We start from the raw sequence: 22933 nt of genomic DNA, 5'->3' as shown, positions 1-22933 counted from the left end.
GCAGAAAGGAAGAGTAAGATTATATCTCGGTAGGAAAATTCAGTCCAGGTTAAAATCTTTTTCGATGTCAGTTCAGCTGTTTCAGTATCACTCTAACTGAGATAAGTAATTGTGGTCACTGTCGAGTGTGACAGTCATGAATCCCATCTCAGGACAGCAGAAATACAAATTGCCAAACTATCCACTGGGGTGAGTGGAGTGTCTCTGGACAGTCTAGTCAGAGATTCTTACCCCATTTGAAGTTCTGGTTGTTAGCAGCAGTTGAAATGGAGATTGAAAAATACTGAAATATTAAGAGATTACTATTTTCCAGATGTCATTGCACCTCTTTCTCATGTATCTAACGTATTTTGAAAGTTTCACCCTGAGGAGGGGAAAAGGACTAACCTTCTGGTGGTCATGGATGTTATCAGACATCTTCAGCAGCATGAATTGTGCATACTGGTTCTTTCACCCTTACTTGAACCTTCAAAATTTGGGTTTGATTTAGTTCAGCTCATGTTATGTGTGGAGATGGTAAAACTCCTAAGGGATGTTCTTTTAAAACCCCGCTCTTCTGTAGTGGCCAGAGTTTGTCTCACTGAAGATCACTAAAGGATGCAATTTTGAGCACTTGTATTTAGTTTTTATTCAGTTGCTGTAACAGAGCCAATGTTGTTGATATTGTTTGTATTATGCTGTGGACACTAATTTGATTTAATACCACCAAAATCAATTAAAAGCAATTAATTCTCACTATTATTTGCATAATGGAAGTATATGAGTGTAATGAGAATATACTGAGAAGCTCTGGAAACCTGGGTAACCATTATCAGTAAAGTGCATGTTAGTGTGGCAGTAACCATCTGGATTTCCCCAGTTACTCCTGTATGATTTGCCTAAGCATTCTGGAAAACTAATATCCTTGATTAGTTTGGAATCACAGATGATTAATTACCCTCCAGCAGCCAGAAAATATTTCAAAGCTTTTAATAGCTCTCATAAAAAGAAGAATAAATTTAGAGGCCACCATGAAAACATTGAATATGTGACCAGCATACTCCTGAAAGTGGAGTTTCCAGAATTATATACTGTCAGGGAATGTTAACAACAACTGGAGTAAGTTTCCTTTTCATGCAATGCATAATGTATTCTATGAAAAATGCCACTGATCATGCTTGAAGGATACAAGGTGAAGCTGCTTTCCACCAAAATTGCCAAGTCACATACAAATATTAAAAAGGATTATCTAGAAGGTTATTTACATTTTGTTTATACACATGATGAGTGTCTCCAATGTCTAATTTAGATAGGATATTTGATTTTGTTTTGTTCTACTTAAGCTGGGATTTGCTCAGTCTTTCATTGTGGCCATGCTGTTTCTCCCTAAGCTAGGCTACAGCACCTTGAAGATAATAAATCCCAAAAAATTACATTTTCTTCAGACTTCATGAATTTTCCTAGTAATGAGATGCAGAAAGAACTTGCTCCAGGTTTTGAGAACTGTGTGCAGGACAGATATGTGGTAATGTCAAGCAGCCTTTTGTGACCTTCCTGGTTCTTTATTTCCTATAAAGAAGCGTGAAGGGGAAAATCAAAGAGGAGTGTGAGATGTTGTTGCATAGGGAAAAAGCAGGTAGGGTTGGTTGCCCAAATGAATCTGTAGGAGAATGAGGAAGGACTCTCCTGGTTGGTCAATCCATGAGGATCTGAAATAGCTTCTGACAAAGGTGCTAGATTGGTAGGATCTCTGTTTGGAGATGGACGTACAGAGCTACACATTAAAGCCTTCTCTAATGATCAACAGAAGGGAGTTTTTAGAAACTGGACCAGTGAAGATGCTGTATCATTTCTGCCAGCCTCCTTCTATAAGGCTGCTCTGCCATCTCACTCTTTTTCCTTAAGTCCCTTTTTTGATCCTTTCTCATGCAATGTATTGGAGAAAATGGGGACCTAGGAAACAGGGAAAAGATGTTCTCAGGATGCTAAAGTTGCCTAAAGGTGCACTGTGGATGAGCTGGATGAGGAGAAAAAAAGTGTCCTCACAATTTTAGAAAGTTCTTTTCAGGTTTTGGCATGCCCAGTGCATGATGCTAGAAGGCATCTCTTAGTTCTTCTCTGTGTTGTCAAAAAATCTTGACTGCTCCCAACATACCCCACTGGTGCTTCATGCTGCTGTACAAAATAGCCAAAGAGCTGGCAGGAAATTGTAATGAAATGGCTCTGGGCAAACCCAAAAGGATCCAGGATATTTCAGAAGATAAGTGAAAGCAGGTCTCTCTTCACTGAATTCAGAGAGCCCCTAGGTTACCACCATGGAATTCCTCATTTTTGATTAGAGCAAAATTTTCTTTCTTTTATATGTGATGCCATATTGGATCCCACCTTCCTAACTGTAATATATGTCCTTGTCCTTAATGCTGAAAGAGGAGAGACTGGGTGAACCCACTGCGGGCTCTTAAATATTGTGCAGCGTGCTGGATACACAGAACAACAGAGTGGTTTAAATAAATTACAGCTCCAGGCTTATAAATGGATGCGTAAATTCCCCCGGGGCTTCTTAGAGGTTGCATTTGTGTACTTTGCCATCAACACACTACAGTTGTACCATTTTTTGGAACAAAAGTATGGATGCATGATGGGCTTGCACTGCAGCTAAAAGACAGAAAAACAGAAGATGCATTGGTTGCTCCTAGGTTTTTAGTCCCAGGATTGTTCAGCTTTTAGACTACATTGATGTTCAGGCTGCTATAAGGTGCTGCCTACAAAATAAAGTCTTCTTACATGAAGGTCCGTGTTTATGATGCCCAATTCATTGCTAACTGGAATTCCTCCTGTTGACTTGAGTGACATTATGTACATGGGCCAAAATGCAGAGTCCAGGAGCAGTGATACCATGGAGAAGGAGGGAAGTAGGTGAAATTCCTGAGGTGTTTTCCAGTGAAGCGAACTATAGCCAAAGGGTAAGGAACACAGAAGGAGTTGCTGTCATGAATTCTGTGGGTTATGAATTATGAGTTACAAATAAGAATGCAATTTATATAAAAAGCCTAAAAGAGGACATTTCCACTGCATAGTTAACCAATGTGCATAAAACCTTAACTGAGGACAGATATCCACTCCAGTAATGGGTAGTCACAAATCACTTTTCAAAGAAAACAATGTAACCTCAGAGATCTTTTTTCCTGTCTTCTGATAGTGAGTGCTACTGTGGGAATGGCAGGCAAGCAGTCTTTCAAAGTCATTTATATGTCAGCTATGAATTGAATGAGACAAACCTGTGAAATGAATTGAAACTTGTTTTGCAGCTGATCAGCCTTTCATTCATCATCTTCCCTTTGGGATAAAAGGCATGGAGTGAAACAGCAAAGGAGGGAGACAATTAAAAAAGTCTAAGAGAGTCTGCCCTGCCTTGTGACATCTATCAGCCCTCATCTCCTGGGACCACTCATAGTCCAGGAATGCTGTAGGAACACAATTTTGGAAATGGGGCACTTGCAATTGTTTTATAGATTAAGAAGAAAAGTTGTCCCTGTGGCTTAAAGTAAATGCGAATTAGCATAGGGCTGACATTCTAAGAGTGAATGAGCATTGTACTTTAGATGTGAAACTAAAGTGGGCAAGACCTTGTGTTACACTCTTAGGCCTGAGATTACCTGATATCATAAAACATGATGACACAAATATTGCTCATTTATGTCACTATAAAGATAAGTTTATAGTGGTACGATCAGTACTACCATTTATGCTATCTAAGCTCACCATTACTAATTGTATCACTATAAAGCTATTTTATAGTCATATAAACAGTACAGATAATGCTGTCAGGCATCAGCATTAATGTTTCAAATAAACCTACAAACACTTCATCCAGATATTTTTTATGGTGCTAATATGCAAGCATTAGGGGCAAGCTCAACATTGTAGTCTGTGGTACTGTGGCCAGTTATGAGCGAAGAATGAGACAAGGGAATGCCCTTGCACTTTTCTCTACCTGAAATATTTATTACCACATTTGCTTTTCATAAATGGCTGACTATTACATCTCCAACTGGAGATGTGCAGCAAGTACAACTTTAAGTGCAGGTCACACTCTGGGGACCTGCAAGCAGAAGTTCAGTTTCTGGGTGAGGGTTTGGTATAATTCTGTAACTCCTCTTTTTGCTGGAAGAGATAGTGGAAGTCTAGATGGGAAAGCAGTATTTTTTACTAGATAGTACATTGTTATTTTCCTTGCTTCTTGAGCACAGCAGAAAGAAAAAAAATGAAAGATCGTCTCTGTGAGAATTAGTATTGTGTCTTGTTGCCAGATTCATGTTTCATCTATTTCTTCCACTGAGTTTCTTGGGTGGGAGAACACCTCAGACCTGTAAGAGAAAAATAAAAGGGAAAAATCTCATGTCTCACACACTTTTACTGCTAATTTGCAACTCTTAATCATAAAGTTGAAAGCTTTCAAAGACCGTGATAGTTTTTATGTGTCCAGCAGCAAAAGCGGTGACAGAATGCAGGAGTGCACATGATTATTTCATGGTTAAAGGGCTATTAAGCTCAAAAATGGATGATACAGTTCCTCATGCAATGTGATCTCAGAAATGTTTTTTCTGTGGAATGTCAGGTTTAATGAGGTTACAGGAAAACAAGCAAGCAAACAAACAAAGACTAATACAGGGAAGTCTGCTACAGTAGTTGATCAGCCTTTCAGGTTGCAGGGAGACATTGGCTTGGAGCAGTGAGGATGGATTGACACAGATGTTATGAAACTTCGTTGCTGTTGGTTCTGGCTGGCAGCAGGAAGGGCAGGTTGAAGCCAGGAAAGACATGCTCCAAGACACCAAAACAGGTGGGGAAGCTCAGCAGAGGTGATTGTCTCTTGTCATGGACTGTGTGGAGAAGTTAGAGTAGAAGCTTAGATGAGATGCTTCATTTTTCACATGGCTAAAAAGAAGGAGAATAAAGTTTCTCTGGTACATGAATGGTTCAAAAAATTGCACAAGTAGAGCCTAGAAGGGACTTGCAGCATTGGGCCTCATTCAGCCCATCACAGTGGTGCACACCAGCCTGGGGAACAGGAATTTCCCAGCACTCCCAGGACACAAGGATAGCAAGGAAAAAGCCATTCCAACTCCAAATTTTTCAAGTGACAGTACAGCCTCCATCCACTTCAGTAATGTAATGGAACTCTCAAACTTCATTTTAAAAGACTCTTAGAAATTCAAGCATTTCTGCAGTTTTTCCTGTCTGCTGTTCTGTCCCAGTCTGCTAGGTCATTTTTGAAACTTTCTCCTATGAAAGATTGTAAAGGGCTTTTCAAATGGATGCCTAAGAGGCACTGCAGAGGAAAAAGATCTCTGCATTCAGTATCACTCCTGTTTGATTTTTTTCATAAAAAGTGAAATGACAAGATGGCTTTTTCAAACTCTCTCCAGTATACAGGTTTTGTGTTCTGCTTTATACCAGAAATGCTGGGTGGTGTTCAAATCAGAGGATTTAGAATTTTATAAAACAGGCCCTGCATAAAAGCAGAACTCTTAGAGTCAAACCTCCAAATGGTAAGGGCAGAAAGCTTAAGAACTCCAGACCCAAAATTCTGACGCAGTGAAATGCTATGTATTAACCTCCTACTCAAATTTTAACCAAAAGGGGAAATGTCCTACTTAGGCTGGCCTTGGAGCGCATGGTCAAAATGTGGTTCAGTTAAAACATTACACAGGCTGCAAGATGAAAGCAGGAAAACTTGCTCAAGTCCCCCAGGTGCATGCTACCACGTGTGCAGCCCTGCTGAAAATTCAGGGTGTTTATTCCAACATTCTAAATAGGATGCTTCAGAGACACAGTAGTGTGCTTCCCACAGTGCTCCTTCCAGGGCTGTGACCCTCGAGATAGGTAAAGAAAAAGTGAGAATCTGTAATGTCATTTGGGATTCTTTATGAAGCCTGTTCTAAAGGGGATGCATTTTATGATTATAAGCATGAAAAAGGAGCCTCTCACTGGAAAACAAAGTAGACTTTTAGTCTAGACCTATTTACCACATTTTTATGTGGTATGATTTCTAAATTTGATGAATATAAAAAGGAAAAAGCAATATCTTTAAATACTTCATATCAAGTCAATTTATTTTTTATAATTGACTTTCTTTAAAGTAAGACCTCACACAGAGAAGGAATTCATGTAATCTCTTGATTTAAAAACAAGCTGACAGACACAACATAAAACTTGCCTTAGGATTTTTTTTTTTACTTTAGCCACCTTGATTATTCTTTCTAACCAAGTAAAGTTAATTAAAAGAAGCTCTCTGTGTGGAATTTAGTCACTTACAAGATCATGAAGTACTTTTACTTCACTTTCTGCATCTGAAATGAGTAGTGATGCTTTAATGCGACTTATCATCGTTGTGCCTTGACTCTGTGTCAAAGAGTTTTCTTATGGTTTCAATGAAAGGAGTTGTCCAGACTGAGACCTTCCCAAAACAGATCAGGAGAGAATGCTAATGAACTATCCCATAAAACTAAAAGTTTTGTATCTCATTAGGAAAAAGAAAAAAAAATAAATACAAAAAAATACCAAAAAAAAAAAAAAAGATAATATAAACATAACGAACATCTATAATGAAAATATCTATGCATGGTTGAATGGTTCTCATACTTGAGTTTTGCTGGGAACTGCCTTTTATATGGCTTGTAAAGGGAACATGTATGTTAAAAGAGTCAGTCTCTTAGTTTTCCAAATATTTAGTTGTGTTATATTTGTTTGTTTGACACGAAGTCTCTCTAGCTGCTGTAACTGTAAACAAATCCTTGGAAATATGATCTGAAAATATGCAGTGCAGTTATATATGCTCGAGTATGCCAAGAGCTTGAAGCACTAACAGCAGCTCCTTTCAGCTTTAACTCAGACACCACTGATGACTTCCAAATGTCAGCATTACCTGCTTACCTGTTCATTGAAGCATGGAAAGGAGACAGTGGAAGTAAAGTTCTGTGTGATCTACTCCAGGTGAAAAATCTCACTGGGATGCAGCAGTTCTTAATGCAAAATTAATATCTGCCTTGTCAGGAGAAGGTAGGACTTAAATGCTCAGCAAGATGTGAGATCTACTGAAGGAAAGGCAAAACCAAGGATCACCCAGAGATATTTTCTTACATCTTGAATATTCAAACAATCTATGCAGAACATCTTCATTCAATTGATTTCTAAGCATCCCATTTACTTACTTTGAATAAGTAGTCAAAGATAAAGCTGTACACTATTTCATAATTCATCCCCTTATCAACTGTCACTGATATCTCAATTTATGATTTCCACAGATTGAGACATAAGAGGGCACTTATGAGCAAGATCGTTGTTACAGAGGCCAATCAAATGGTTACTCAGAACTCGATATTTTCTCTCATTCATTGTCAGATTTTTTTGTGTGTCAGAGATGTGAATAAGGGTCCCAGGATGAGGCTAATTAAGGAGTAGGCAGGATTAGCAGACATGGCAGTTGGCTAAGGGCATGCATCCATTTTTAGTGGAGTGTTCTGAGGGAGGCAGATCAGGAGCTGAAGTAACACAAGGTTGGGAAGTTGTGTAAAATTTTAGCTGGCTCTCCATGCTGTTTGGTCTGTATTCGTGAAACACATTGGGGTTTGTATTATTGTATAAAAATGTTCAAGTCTTTCTTCTTTGCTAAAGAGGGTACATTTCAGTTTTCAGAGAAAAGATGCTGAACTTCATTGATTGAAGGCATTGTTTTTAATGTTGTATGTGCTTCTGAGAGTAACGTTTAAAAAAAGGAAAAAAGAAAAAGAGATTAATTAGAAATCCCACAAACTGTAGCAACCTCTGCAAACAAAACCTTTGGTTTTCCCTCAGCTCTGTGGTATATTTTCCTCAAAGCAGTGGACAAACCCCTCACACCAGCAAGGAAAGGGGAGTAGAAAATACTTCATCAGCTTGACATTCCTTTCTCTGTCTCAGTTGAATTCTTTTTCCAAAGTGTCCGGAAATGCAAGGCAGGTGGCCCTGACCCCCCACTGTCACACTGAAAAGTCAGGTCCTTTCTTTTGCGTGGTCAGCTCTAGGCTGGCTGTTACCTTTCTGCCTTGGGGATTAGCTGTGGCACAGGCACTGGAGATGTTCAGCACAGCATAATTAATCCTTCGTGCTGACTCAACTGCCTTGGTTTCCTCCTGCTGTTCCATTAGTCTCCTGCTCTGTGTAGCTATTGATTAGAGTGATACTTGACCCTCTTCCCAGCACTCTCTTAAAAGTCTACATCTTCACTTTTCTCTTGTTCACTCACTGTCTCGGTTGTTTTACTCTGTCCTTTAAGCAGCATTGCTGGGGGATATTTTGCCAGTGCAGCTGCTCCCCAGAGCCAAGTATTGGGTTGTGTCTAATTACTCCTCTAATGCACTGTGGTGAATCAGTCCTTTTTCCCAGGCACTCCGGGCAGTAAGAAATAATTCATGACGGCAGCGGAGCTGCTTCACAGAAAGCTGGAAAGGGGAAGCCAGGAGCTGATGTTACTCAACAAAACTGAAGAAAAAAGATGGGCAGATTAGGACAGAGGGGTTTGGAGCCCTGCAGCACATGGTCTAAAGTCACATATTTTGTACATGGGGTTGAAAAGTCTGATTTCAAGAGAGAGCTCCATCTCAGTTTTTCATTACAGCTCTTTCATATTAGGGTTGGTATTTGCCATTCATATTAACTCGGCACTTCCTACATTTACAGAGTGAAGGAATTAAGTAAGAAAAAAATTGAAAGCAATCAAAAAGCAAAAGTAAAGGACTAAGTTAGTGAACTACTGAGACAAATGAGCCTATAGTCTATTCTTAAGAATAACAAAGTTTAGGTACTGGGCAACTTATATATGAGACATGCATCCTGAAAGACCTACAGTGACATCTAAAGAAAGTTCTTCATTGCAACTTACTTGTGTTTTCTTTTGAAACTTATGATAAACCCACAGGTGATATTTAAAGCTTATGATGCCTTTTCCTGATCTTAAAATGAAGAGTCAAACATGGTTAGAAGGGGAAAAGAGATTTTACTTTGGTATTTATTTTAAGGATCCTTAGGTGCACACGTCCAGCTGGAATGCACCTCAATGCACACCGCAATGCCCCCCCCCAAAGGATCTGGTATAACATTATAGGTTTTACTAATTAGCATATCTATCAAAAATTCCCCACTGAGAGGCTTGAATGAGCCCCCCTCCCCAAGGAACCTTCCCCTGGATGGTTCTATCTTAGTTTACAGAATGTGTTCTGGAGAGGACCTTGGGGTCTGGGGCACACTGATCCCTACCTACGAAGCTTCTAAGATGTTCAGTCTCTTAGCCTGACAAACAAGTCCAAGAATGTAGGCAAAAAGCACTATGAATACAGAAGTTGTAAAAAGGTATAACAGGGGTATAAAAGAAAAAGCAAAAAATCTTCATGGCATCACTTATATAGTCAGATTCAAATACATATATTCATTTTCTTTAAAATTATTCCCTCAGACATAGTGGTGAAGTTGCTATTGGGGGGAAAGAAAAGTACCTGTTCAAGTTGTGATGTGGGGATTTCTGTGGTCCTCCCCACTGTAACATGGACAGTACGAGGGGAGTGATTTAAAACCAGAAGACTGGTGACAAGGACTGTACATTACTCAGGTGACCTTGCCCCTAAGAGTAATTCTTGATAAGCCCGTATGAAGAGCAGGCTGGTGATCCTCTAGCATGGACCGAGTTTAATCTCTGATTTTGTACCTCTGCCCAGGTGTTCTTGGGGGATCCCCCAGTTAGCAAGGCAATGGAAATAAATTTCCTCCTTGCATTCTAACCACGAGTTTGTGTTGTTCCAGCTGCCTGCCAGTGTTGACTCACACAGCCAGAGAGACTATTCAGGAGTGGACACTCTCTGCAAAATGGACAAAATACCCATTTCCCTGTGTTGTGCATATCTGGCTTTCCGAATACTAACCACCCACTGCAACACACACAGTGGGTGAGCCAAAGGAATCAATAGCAATGCTTTCCAGGGCTAGAAATATAGATTTCACTGGTGAAATACAGGGCATTTACCAGTCTGTTCAATACAGCAGGTTTGCTTCTGTAACTTTATCTGAATTTTCCCTTTGTTATGTTTAGAACAATGCAACAGCAATATGAGGTAGTAGACTTTAGAAAGGTGATGCTGCCTTTTACATCCTGGAATTGGAATCTTTCCTTTCCGTGCCAAATTTGATCACTGCTGAGAAGAGTATTCTCAAACTCCAGTAGCATCAGTCATCGTGCTGCTCTAATTTTCTATTTCTGTGATTCCATTGATTTCCACTGATTTGAGTTACAGCCCTACAAAACTGCACTAAAGCAGCAGGTAATGGAGCTGCTTGAGAGGATATTTCCTTAATTACAGAAAACAATATTTGCCTGATCTTAAGGTAAACTTTCTGCTTTTTTTTTTTTTTTTTGATTCTTCTATCCAAGACACCTTGCTTCCTCACCTTTTAGAGCATTTGACCTTTTTTTGGTTATTTTTCTTTTCTGCAAACTTACAGGAGAGATGTTATTGCTCTTTACAACTATCCAAAAGGAGGTTGTACAGAGGTGGTCATCACCACCATTTTCCCATGTAATATGCAATGGAATGAGGAGGAAAGGTCTCAAATTGTGTCAGAGAGGTTTAAATTAGATTAGATTGGATTAGATTAGATTAGGTTAAGCATTTTTTCATTGAAAAGGCTGTCAAGTGCAAAAACAGGCTGCCCAGGGAAGTGGTTGAGTCACTAGTCCTGGAGATATTTAAATAAATGTAGACATGACATTTAGGGACATGGTTTTCAGTGGACTTGGCAGTGTTCAGTTTGCAGTTGGACTTGGTGATCTTAAGGGCCTTTTCCAGCCTAAGTGTCTCTATGCTTCTATGGTAGCTGTACAGAAGTGATTATTTGGATCTTTAGAGCAGCCACACTTCCAGTTCATCACAGACAAACAGTGGGAAATGGGGAATACTGGCATTTCCTTGGTAACCAACATATTTCGGTCTGATTCTTTTGCAAACATTCCTAGTTCAGTGGTTATGTCAATGACATCTGAGATAGAAAGTCCTTTGCTGGCAAGGTCATTAAAATTTCAATGTATTGTTTAAGAATCAATAGAGGAGTATTTAGAGCAGCTTTCTGAGGTTGAATGCTCAGCAGGCTTAAGAATGGGACTGCATCCTTAAATATTTTTGAGCTCAAGGCCCTTTCCTTCTCCTTGAATAAATCTATTCAATTAGTTTATGAGATTTTGATTTCTTTCTTCTGCACTTTTCTTTAATAACAGTTTACTATAGGACTATTCAAACAGTAACTAGCATCCTGTCTGCTCCCATCAAATAAATCTGTAGTGATTTATCCAACGAATACTAAGGAATAAACTGTAAGATTGCGCATGTGATTTTTTTTAAGAGCATTAACATAACTGTGTTTTTCTCTTGGATTTTGCTTCCTCTGGCTTTACTGTCGTGCTAACAAAGCCAAGCCACATATGAGAAAATAGCTTTATCTTCCTCAAATACCAATCTCTTACAAGTGTTCCTGCAAAAGAATGGCTTTTGGAACATCTCCCAAACCAACAGATTTCAACTCTGTCAGCTTTCAATGGAAAGTAATTTTAGATTTAAATTCCTTTCACTGCAAGCATCCTTTCTGTGTACCCCAGGACAGTCTCAAGCACTATTGGAATAGAATCCCTGAAGATCATTACAAAAGATAAAACCCAAAAAAAAAAGGATTATGGACATGATTTTGTCCTTGAGCCCATGTAGCTCGAGTCAGGTTGCTAGGACCTGCTGAGTTAGAGGACTTTTGCAAAATGTAGAGAACCCAGTGCACGGCCTTAAGTCATGACAATGTGGTAATTTTTGCAGTCATACATTGGATCTCCATTCAGGATTGGAGACCCATTCCTTCCTTGGTCCAGACAGAGCATGAGATACAGATGAATGGTTATTCTAAAGAACAGAATCTGTCTCAAGGATTCTAGCATAGGGACAATGGAAACTTTTTATTCCCGTTTTTCAGCAATTTAATCTGCCCTTCTCCTAGCATGTTGTCTTGAATGAGACCCTTCTGTCTCCTCCAGGCTATGTCAAATTAGAGGATCCCACGCCACCCAGTAGTGAGCTTGGGAAGCAGGGGCAGCAGTCTGTTACAGCATATCTTTTTCATTTATTTAGGTATGCTCTCTCTCCCTTTGGCTTGCTGTTTTTCTCATTCCTCTGTCCTTTTCATCCACCAATGGAAAGATCTCCCATATTTGATATTCTCAGAAGTTAGGAAGAAAGAGCTCAACTGAAAAATGCTACTTCCTGTATACAAACATAACACTTTTGAGTATTGCAGGTGAATTTGACACAGCCACAGCGGTCATGGGGAAGTAAACAACACCAAGCAGGTCAAAGTTAGTGTTTTGCTGAAATAAGGTGGGAAGATCCAATTTTCCATACCCCAAAAGCCCAAGCTTTCTTTAAGAAGCGGAGAGGTTAGTATTTACTGAGAAATAATGAAAGCAGAGCCTGTATGAAAGCCTGGTTGAAGAGACTCAGGAAAGAGCTAAGCTCAGTGGAACAGCTCTTGCTTTCATTTGACACCAATTTCAGCAAAATGGAGATTTCACCCCTCAGAGATGGAAGGTCATGGAGTCTGTGCCACATCCTGTGGCAGAATCAGCTCAGTTTTAATGGCTTCATGGAAAGTTCATACCAAAAGCATGCAGAGTGACTGCCAACTTTACAAAAGAATTTTCATCCACCTAAGAATATATAAATCAATGACTGTCCACAGCTAAAATTAATTTAAATCAAAGCTGCATGGAGGTGGGCACATAAACCAGATTGGGGAGGGATGACGTATATTCCTAAACCACCACAGCAGAATGACAGGAATAAATACTACTGTAACTCAATTTTGTATATTATGGAGACAAAGAAGGAAAAAAACCCAATCCTTTTGTTCAATAACTCTGCAGGTTATATATATATGAAGGCAATATAGTAAGAAGTTTACCCCTGAGCCTTCACCCACCATTTACTTATGCTGACTCAAATTTCCTTCTTCATCTGCCGCTGCCATTTCCCTTTCTGGACTTTGTGTGGAGCATCTGAGGTGGTGATTATACTTGAGAAACTATGAGTATGTTGGTGATTCCATACGCACATGACAGCTTTGTCCTTTCCTGATCATGTGCTGTAACAGGTAGATTTGAAGTAAATAAATACAGACGAAATACAGATTAAATACAAACGTTACTTCCCTTTGAAACTGATGAACCAAGTTGACTTGGTATCTGGAAAATGTACAGGTGAAAAAGTACTGGGAATGCAAATGGAAATCAAGATATTTCAGTTGGAGATAAATTAGAAAAGGCGTATGAGAAATTTATAAAATATGGTCTTAGAGAAAGGGACCAGACACTTAAACATGCCCTTTTTAAGCAACCAGAAAAAACAAATTGTAAACCCACCTATTTAGAGCTAATTGAATTATTTGAACTTTACAAAGGCAACTAGAGGAACAAAAAAATTATTGAACCAATAACATCAGCGTTTGATATTTTGTGAGAGTTTAATATGTTCACAAGGATTGCAGATAGGGTACAAAAATAACAAGTAGACTTAAATATACTTAAAAGAGTTTAAATCATCTGTAAGTAACCTGGAGACAGAAGGAAACATCACATTATAGGCAAATTACTTCATGAATTTCTGGAGGACTTTTCCCTCCTGTCTTTATAGCAGCCAGCACCAGCTTTTTTAAAAGGCAATGTAGTTCATTAAATATCTCTCAGCACTGACCAAAAATTGTATTATCTCTGTTCTTCACTTCTTGTCAAACATTCATAAAGGGCCATATTGGCCAGCTGCTGGAGCACTTCAAGGAAAATTTGCACCAGAAGGCTCCACATCCTCATAAAAACTGCCAACAAAATGCTCTTTATCCTTCAGAAAAGAAAGTTTCTGAAAAGGTGTAGGAAAAGCCAGTGGCTTGTGGAACTGGATGAATCCTTGGGCTGTGCTGTGGCAAAAATATAAAAACTAGCATGTAACCCAGCTGGGATTACTATATAGTCTTCTATTTTTAGAGGCTCTTTTTATAAATTTTATTAATAGTGTTATTAATTTAATTTAAGTTCATTAATAGAGATATTAACATTACAGCTTGGATGGCCTCAGCACCATTTGTGCTCAGTATTGTGCAAAATTATTGTGAAAAGTAACAACTTTTCCAGCCAATCTACAAGATGAGACCCACTAGACTCATTTCACATTTTACCAACATTTCCCTTTCTCTCTCCACATTTATGCCCTCATTTATCTATTGTGCCTGTCTTTTCTCATTTTTTTCTCTTTTCTGAAGCTGCATGTTCTTTGGGGTGAAAAAGGCTCACACTGCTTTCCATACTTTTTTTCCTACAGTTCCTAACAAAAAGGGCCAAATCTGCAACAGAGCTAAGTATCAGGGGGATTTTGTGGTGAAAATGGGACTGGAAGATAATTTAAAGGTTGTGTGCTGCTGAAATATCCCTGTGTCATTCCTCGTAGGACCTTTTTATACCAGGAGGTGGAGAGAATTGCAGTTCCAGAGGCCCTCTTTCCACGTCAGAGGCAGGCCATAACTTGTATCTGATACCCACAGCTGTGCACCCCTCCTTAGACTGATCACCCCTCTCTGCTGAGAAGGATCAATTTCTCTGTTTTCCCTCTTGTCTGATTTTAGCAGCAGAGCATTGCAAGTGCCTTCTGCTGGATTTAGCTCTGTGCTTCCAACTGAAGACGTAGAAGTCCTCTTTAATGCCTATTTACCACAGAAAATGTCTTTCTGTGAGAGAAGTGACAGAAATTGGCAGGGAATTTGTAACAGTGATTACCTTTTGTCTAATTGGAATCACCATCATTATAGCTAATAATTTGGCAAGTTGTTCAGCTTGTTTGTCCATAATGAACAGTGGTCAATAGCTTCTATATCTTCAGAGGCTTTGCTGTCAAATGCGAGTTCTCCAGTAAGTCTGGAGAGCTGTGGAGATCAAGGAACAATGAAATGTTAATGGATGGTTCTCTCTGTGAAAAATAGAGTTTGTTTCCATTGTTTCAAAGTGAGAGGACAAGTCTGCACAGTCTGTCAGCAGAAGTTTTTCAATGGGAGTTACATCTCTAGGCTGGCAGGTGCAGAGGCTGGATTTGCATCAGGTGGGAGCCAGCCAGGCTTTGCTGAGGCAGGTGCAGCTTTAGTGGTGGAGAGCAGAAAGGCCACTGGCCCAAAGAAAGCAGGTTTAGATTAGATATTAGGAAGAAATCTTTTACTGTGGGGGTGGTAAGGCACTGGAACAGGCTGCCCAGCGAAGTTGTGGATGCCTCATCCCTGGAAGTGTTCAAGGCCAGGTTGGATGGGACTTTGAGCAATCTGCAGCCATGGGGAGGTGTCCCTGCCCATGGTGGTGGGGGCTGGAACTAGCTGGTCTTTAAGATCCCTTCCAACCCAAACCACTCTATGATTCTATGATTTGCAGCCTGACTTTGTCATGCTTTGCTTAAGCCAGGTATCCCACCACGGGCTTTCCTCTGGTCAGCACTACCCTTGCTTGGCTCCTAATTCTGTGCTAAGCTAAACAGGAATCTCAGGCCAGATCTCCTTGGTTTTGACAAGTCACAGTGATCTCATTGTTAAATCAGGAGAGTGAGCATGGCTGCTGCCATCAGGACAAAAGCCATCAGGCTAAAAGGCTCTGCATGTGTGCAGAGCATCTCAGCAAAGCCAATCCCAGCTAGTGTCTGCTTTGTTTCTACTGGAGAAAAGTTGCAGCTCTTCAAATAGACTGATTTGGGAATTTGGGAAGCAGCCAAGGTTGAGCATAAATGGAGATTCAGGAAGCCTGACAGCCTTTTGTGTCCACCTCTGTACGAGTTGACAGGAAATCTTAGAGAATTGTTTTCTTCTTCCTGTTTCTCAGTATCCCCATTTGAAAATAATATCAGTGTTCCTGATAGTATTTGAAATGCATGAGGAGCTGAATATCATTACACACACTGGCTTTTACACCAGAACTTCACATGGAGGCAAACAGGCACAAAAACCCATCAATAATGTTGCAATTCTGCCACCACACACTTGACCTGTGTTTTAAAATTCCAGCTTTCCTGAGTTCACACAGTGAATAGCATTTGAATATTTTTGGAGGAAACCCTCTAAAATCAAAGCACCCAATAATAAAGAGAAACAGAGTATTACTGTTTTTTCAACAACCACATTTACATCCAAATATTTTATGCATGCAAAAATATGCATCCTTGCCTATTTTTTTAGATTTGTTTAAAATGCAGATAGCTAGAAAAGCAGTTGCTTATTACAGTTTCTCAAATACACTTTCAAGGGTGAGTTACAGTAACTCCTTTTCTCCCAGATGGTAACTAAGATCTTTTTCTCTTTTGTTTTTTTTTTTATTGTGTAACTTATGACCAGAGGTTTACAAATCCCTGACTACCTATTATGTTGAAATTATCTATTATTCTTTCCTATTAAATGTCTGCCTTTAATACTCATTTCCTCCATCAGTTAGGTATCAATATTAGATTCTGTGATTAAATTTATGGCTTACAGAATTTCCTTTTGGCTCTGGGAAAATACTATTTTATATTTTTTGGTTAATCTATTTTTCTAGCCTACCTTTTTTTGTCTCTTCTGGTTCCTGTTTCTTATGATGTTCTACTTAAAGATTACTAAAAATGGTAATCTGTTGCAAATGGCAAATATGACCAGATATATTTCCTAATTGTTGTATAACCAGGATAAAAATTACAGGCAAAAGTAAACCCCTTAGGAAGTGCTGTGCTCTGGTCTTTCTAAATTATGAAGTCTGTATTTCCAAAAAGTGAAAATGGCTGGGTAGCACTGTGAGTTGGTGTTTAATGGGTAGAATAACTTCTGCCATTCCTAATGTATTGGTTTTGTCCGAGACCTTATATTACAGACTTTTCATCCAGAAATAGCTTGTGTTGGATTAGTATGCTAAAAGATAGCTGTTCTATCCCACCAACCCACCTAATTACCTGTGCTGGAGGTATTGATGAGAGTTTGGTCACTTAGTTTCGGTGTCATGCCCAGTGCTGTCTCTGGAGTTAATTCTAAGGGGAATGCTCTTCATTTTTGTTATCATTAATGAGAACTAGGAGAGAAGGCTCTGCATTTACTTAATGAGAATGTCACGGTTTGAGCAGAGCTGGAGAAGTGAATTTGAAAGGCTGATCTTTATAATGAACCAGAACATTGTCAAATTACATCAGCCATGATATGGAATTGGGTTTAACAGCTCAGTGTCTTACATGAGGTCGAATAACCATGTGCACATGAATTTTGCATGCTTAAACATATAACCTTTTGTCTCTTTTGGAAAAATTTATTCATTATATAACTTTACACATGATGTTGATCAAGCAAAGTATGTAGTCATAGTAGAACTATGGCAAATTCTGGTCAGGGAGAATGAGAAAAAGAGAAAACACTGGCATATACTTTATGCTTTCACTGGGAACTAACTCTTAGACACAAAAGAGAGTAAGAACTGATGGGGCTTTGTCAGTAGTGCACTAAAGTAATTTTGTGAGACCTTCCTGATGAAGGTTACATTACTTCTAGGCATGATGGAAATCCACAGGGTCGACACTGTAAGTGAGGCAGGATCCCTCTGAAAGAGAGAACAGTTCTTGGTTTGTACCTCACGTTCAGCTGAGAGAGGAGAGGAAGCATGGTGCACAGATGGATCAGAAGCCCAAGACAATAAACTGTTTCCTCTGTCGTGCCTCTCGGTTTTTCACCAATTCTAGATCTACTGCTGAGTGGTGAGAATATCTGCAGTTTTTCTTATACAGCAAGGTTATGGGAAGATATTTGAAAATGTGTTCTTTATCATTATTCATAGATATGATGGGAGCGGGAACCAAAAAATGCCTGGAAATTGCAGAATACTCAAATAATTATCTTATGACTAAACACTCCCTCTCTCCAGTTCTCTCCAGAAAGTTTGCTCCTAAGTGTGGTCTAACCCATGTGGAAGAATGAATTAGCATATCCAGCTAGCATTTTCTTTGTTGTTAACCTCTTGGAGGATCTTCTCAGGAATTAAGTCGGATTGTTTCAGCTCAGGTGAGATACGGAGACTACTTAACTCTACTCAAAACATAACCACAAAGGTAGTAACTAGGCCTGACCCTCCTCTCCTGAAATTGGTGGCTGCTCTTAAAGACAACAGTAATATGCCCCTTATTTGCTACTGCACAAAAATTCTGTGGTAGATAATAATATTGTTTCTCAGTTGAAGTAATTTTTCAGGCCTGCACCCAACAGATGCAGAGAATCTACAATGCCCTTGCTGCTTCAGTCCCTATTTTTGGTTTTACAGTTCACACAGAGCCCAAGGAAATTACTGAATTCATCCCCACTGATTCAGCTAATACTGAAACTGCTGGAACGCTGGTATAGACAATGCTCAGGCAGTGTGGACTGGGTTTAGCTGCGCCATACGACCCTCTTGAGCATTCCAGCTTCCTTTCTGGTTCATTTAACCAAGTGAAAGCAGCTGAACTGATCAGCCCAGGCCTCCCAGGAGAGCTGGAACTTGCAGAAGAAATTTGTATCGTTCTCCAGAATGGAAACAACCATTGGCTGCTAGCAAAGCAGGGGGATGTTGCCAGCAATTCATGGTGCCTGTTAGTCTGTGAGCAGTCTGGTTGTGTGTATTTGGCATTCAGGTGATACCTCAGGTGACTTTCATCTGCTCGGTGCTGCCCTGACTTATGCACATTCAGGTAAAGTCAGATACAATGGCAGGCAACTGCTGGTACTGAGGCGAAACTTCTGGGATTATTTGAAAAAATTAGTTGTTCAATGGAGTTAAATAAGTGAGGTGATGACGGTTTATCCAAACTATAAAAATAGTAGCAACTACTACTTATGAAGGCATCTTATCTCAATGTTTACCCATATGCTTTACATAAAGCACAGATTATCACTCCAAACGACACAAACTCTGCTGAAAATGCAGCTATTGTTGGGGGTCTGGTATTTCACCATGTTTTTCCAAGAAGTAACCTGTTACAATGGATAGAGCAGCTCCTATTAATTCTCCTTATCCTTCCTGATTACAAAGATGGTCCAGAGCCAAAGATCTGGGTTGGTATTTTCAGTCTACTTTTTTTATTGTTCACATCTTTGTTTTAGATTGGAATTTGAAATCCAAGTGCCTAACTAACATATTGCCATATGCCAAATTGTCCACATATTGTATGCGGACATCTTGTCCAGCTAGGACAATGCCTTACCTGGGTCTTGAATTTGATCCAGGCCAAGCAAAGAGCAGCACTTTAAAATGGAATGGAATGGAATGGAAAGGAATGGAATAGAATAGAATAGAATAGAATAGAATAGAATAGTTGGAAGGGACCTATGACAATGTTCAAGCGCTTTGGAGGTTTGAATTTCATCCACTTCAGAGGTTATTTAAAGAAACCCTGCCTATATTCTCAGGGAATTCACATCATTACCATGCCGAGGAAATAGTTTATGCCTTAAACCAGATTTTCCTGCTCCTTCCCAAACTCTGAGTAGTATCAAAGGCTCTAACTCAGGTTCCTTTGTAAGTTCTATCTTCTCTTTGAATCTGGAACTCAGTATGTCCCTGAACCAGAGACTTGCCTGTCTCACTGCATGGTGAGATGCTTCTGCTCCACAACTGGATTTTAGACAAATTTCTGAGAGCTCCAGGGATATGAGTGGAGTTGGACTGGGAAGTCAAAGCTGGGTTAGTGGGACCCACAGATAGACTTGAGGCCAAAGCAGAAGCAATCACAATTTGAGAACAAATTCCAGGAACAAGGCTGTGGTCTCACTGCAAGTCCTCTCAGGAATGGCAACCCATCACCCATTACCCACGTCCTTCTGCATTGCCTGTTCCTGTCTGGACATTGCCCAAGGGCTGAATTCATGAAACGGTGACCAAATCCCATGTGCTCCCTATAAGACCTTCTCTTCCTTTGGAAGAGCTGAAGCATTTACCATCCCATAAATATAAACTTATGGGAATAAGGGAGAGGTGTCACCTCTGGCAGAGATGTCACCATCTTAGTCTCAGTGTCCTCTGTCCCTCTCAGCTTTTCCTTGCTTCCTTATGCAAAGCTTCAAGGGCCCTGAGTTTCACTAGACTCAGCTCTGAACCTTGATCCCCGCTGCTTTGCTGGCACTGAGAATCCACCCTCACTTTCCTTTGTAAAGGTCAGGATTCCCTGCCCCTGACCTTAGTATGTCAAGAGACAGTGCGGGCACGTTTCCCCGTTTCTCTGCATCTGAACATGACTCATGCTGCCTTTCAGAGGAGCAGACCTGTGTGAGACTGTTCCTGCTTAAGGCAGTGAGGAGAGCACCTGCAAATGCAGCTGCTTCAGCCAGAGGTGACAAACAATAACAAGGCCTGTGAGGAGATAGGTTCTGAGCAGGGAAGGCCAAAATAAATGCGACATAGGAGGGAATTTTTGCCCTGCACCTCAAAACACTCCTACATGGATCTTGTCTCTGTGTGTACATTGGTACAGAGCTGGGTGCTGGTATAGAGGAGAAGGGTGCATAAAACTTCATCTCTCCAAGGCCTTTAAATCCTGCCAGGCTGCCTGCATGATTTGGGGCCATATGCAGATCAGCAGCCCGGGTATACAGTCCTGGTATGGAGCTCTTAGCCGAGTCCTTGCAGAGGGCTGTGACATATTTGCTGCTGCGAAATACTCAGCCTGTTTCCTGCAGAAATACGCTTCTGCCGCAGTTAAATACAGCGGCAGCGATAATGGGGAGATATGATTGAAAGTTCTGCGGGAAAAGACAGGTGGGTTTTGTCCAGCTGAAAAATACGCGCATGATGGAGACACCTTCATCACTCAGAACAAGTGCTAATTTTAGTGTATAGGAAGCAGATTTGGCTCCACCTGCTGGTTCCAGCCTGGTTGCAGGCCAAGCTGTTGTTTTCCTGGGAAAATTCCGAAACGCTCTGTTTAAATTTAAATAAAAACGTGAACAGGTAAAAAGTCTGTTCTTTGGGGAGAGACAGCAGGCTTTCTAGACATAAAATTTAAATTAAAATAAATAAATTTTTAAAAGGAAAGAAAGATAAGTGGTTTTTTTTCCATAATATTGAGTGCAATTCTTCCAGAGGCATTACAAACTTCAGGGACATTTGGAAGGAACACAACAGGAATTTTCTCTGAATGAGTGTTTGTTTTGAATGGTCTGTTTATCTGTAGTCAAACTCCCTGTTAAAGATTCAGTGACATTCTAGCTTTTGGGTGAATGAGATAAAGATACCCATTCTCAGTTATTTTGTAAAGTCAACTGCTCTCTAAAAGCTTATTATGATTTCTAGGGCTTGTAAAAATTATGATTATGGTGATTGCTACCCAAATGCTTTTCAATTTAATAATAAAAAAGTGTGATGAGTTTCTTGTGCTGTAGCCATCTGCTCAACACTGAGATGTTTGGCACTGACAGATGAGAGTTCTATTTGGTTTGGATTTTTTTTTATAACAACTTTCAAGATCTGTGTAAATTTTAATGGTGTATTTTCCATCCTTTTTTTTCCTTGCTTCTATGGGATAAAGGAAGTTATGCAAAGAAGACACATCTTACACATAAAAAAGACTGTAGATTCAGATCCTTGGTCTGTCACAGATTTCTTATGGTATTTAATTGAGGAATAGAGGACTGACATATTTGCTGAAGTTAGTGACCCATGTTCACTTTAGAAGGAAGTTTCTGGGAAGCATTTCCTGTTACTGTGTATGTCTCCACTTGCTTTTGCAGAGATTTTGGTATTAGTGAATGCTGCAAGGAGCAGGGTAGGATTGACAGCAGCAACAGCACACTCCTATTCTTTGCATAATGATGAAGTATCTTCAGGCAGTAATTTCAGAAAAAGACCAACAGCTTTGCAGGAATGGACACTTCTCTATTGGCAAACCTGGATATGACCTTGCTGCTACTGCCTGGAGAAAAGGCTCTGTCTCTCTGAGGAGTCCCTTCCTTTCATTTCTGCTTTTATACCTTCTTTTAAACAAGAACTGCCAAACCATTCCTGTGTGTGTCCTCAGCATGACACCTGACTATACCTTCAGTACCATTTATATTTTATTTGGACAAATTTAATTGAGTGCAATCCTTGTGATCCATAATCCTATATAAATAGCAGAGTATTTAGCTTATTTACTTTAAAGGCCTGTGGTAGGAACTGCAAGTGGTAGCTGGATCATTTTATTCTTTTGATATACTGTCTTGGAAATAAAAATACAGATTAACCAGGTACCTGTAAGGCCTCTGACTCTCTTATCCCAGTGCTTTGGCTGTGTGCTTTTGAGGCTTATATTTGTGTTGGCCCTATTATTTTATGGCCCTCCTGTTTTGACTGTGCCTGCATCTGACTGGAGAGAACTTGAACAAAGCTGTGCCCATATGATGGTACTGGTGATTTTGAAGGACATCTTTTGTTAGGTCCCAGACTTGCCATAATTAAAAGCTAGAGTTTCCTACAAATAATCTGTGGGCAGACCTCACCCTAGCCCTGCAATCTCTGGTTGCCAGAGATCCCTTAACCCCATCCCAATATCTATTCTGTGGAGCAGGTGTGGTGCATCTGCAGTAGTCCCCCTCTCTAACAGCAGGCTTGCCCCTGCTTCCAAATCCCAGCTGCCCCAGACCTGCGTGGTTTGGTGTCCTTCCTTCTCAAAAGGACTTCAAGATGATTTCTCTCCCTGGCAGCACTTAACACTGCAGCCCCAAATAATTCTGGGGACATCTAAGGCACTGCCATAAATACAGGTTACAGGCTGGATGAAAACATGACATTATACTATCCATGAAATAGAGTAGTCTTTAGGGCAGGCTCTCCAGCAAGAAAAGATTCACATGC

The sequence above is a fragment of the Corvus brachyrhynchos genome, unplaced genomic scaffold, assembly GCF_000691975.1.
Source record: "Corvus brachyrhynchos isolate BGI_N302 unplaced genomic scaffold, ASM69197v1 scaffold229, whole genome shotgun sequence".
In the NCBI taxonomy this organism is placed as follows: domain Eukaryota; kingdom Metazoa; phylum Chordata; class Aves; order Passeriformes; family Corvidae; genus Corvus; species Corvus brachyrhynchos.
Note: the sequence above shows the minus strand (reverse complement) of the source record.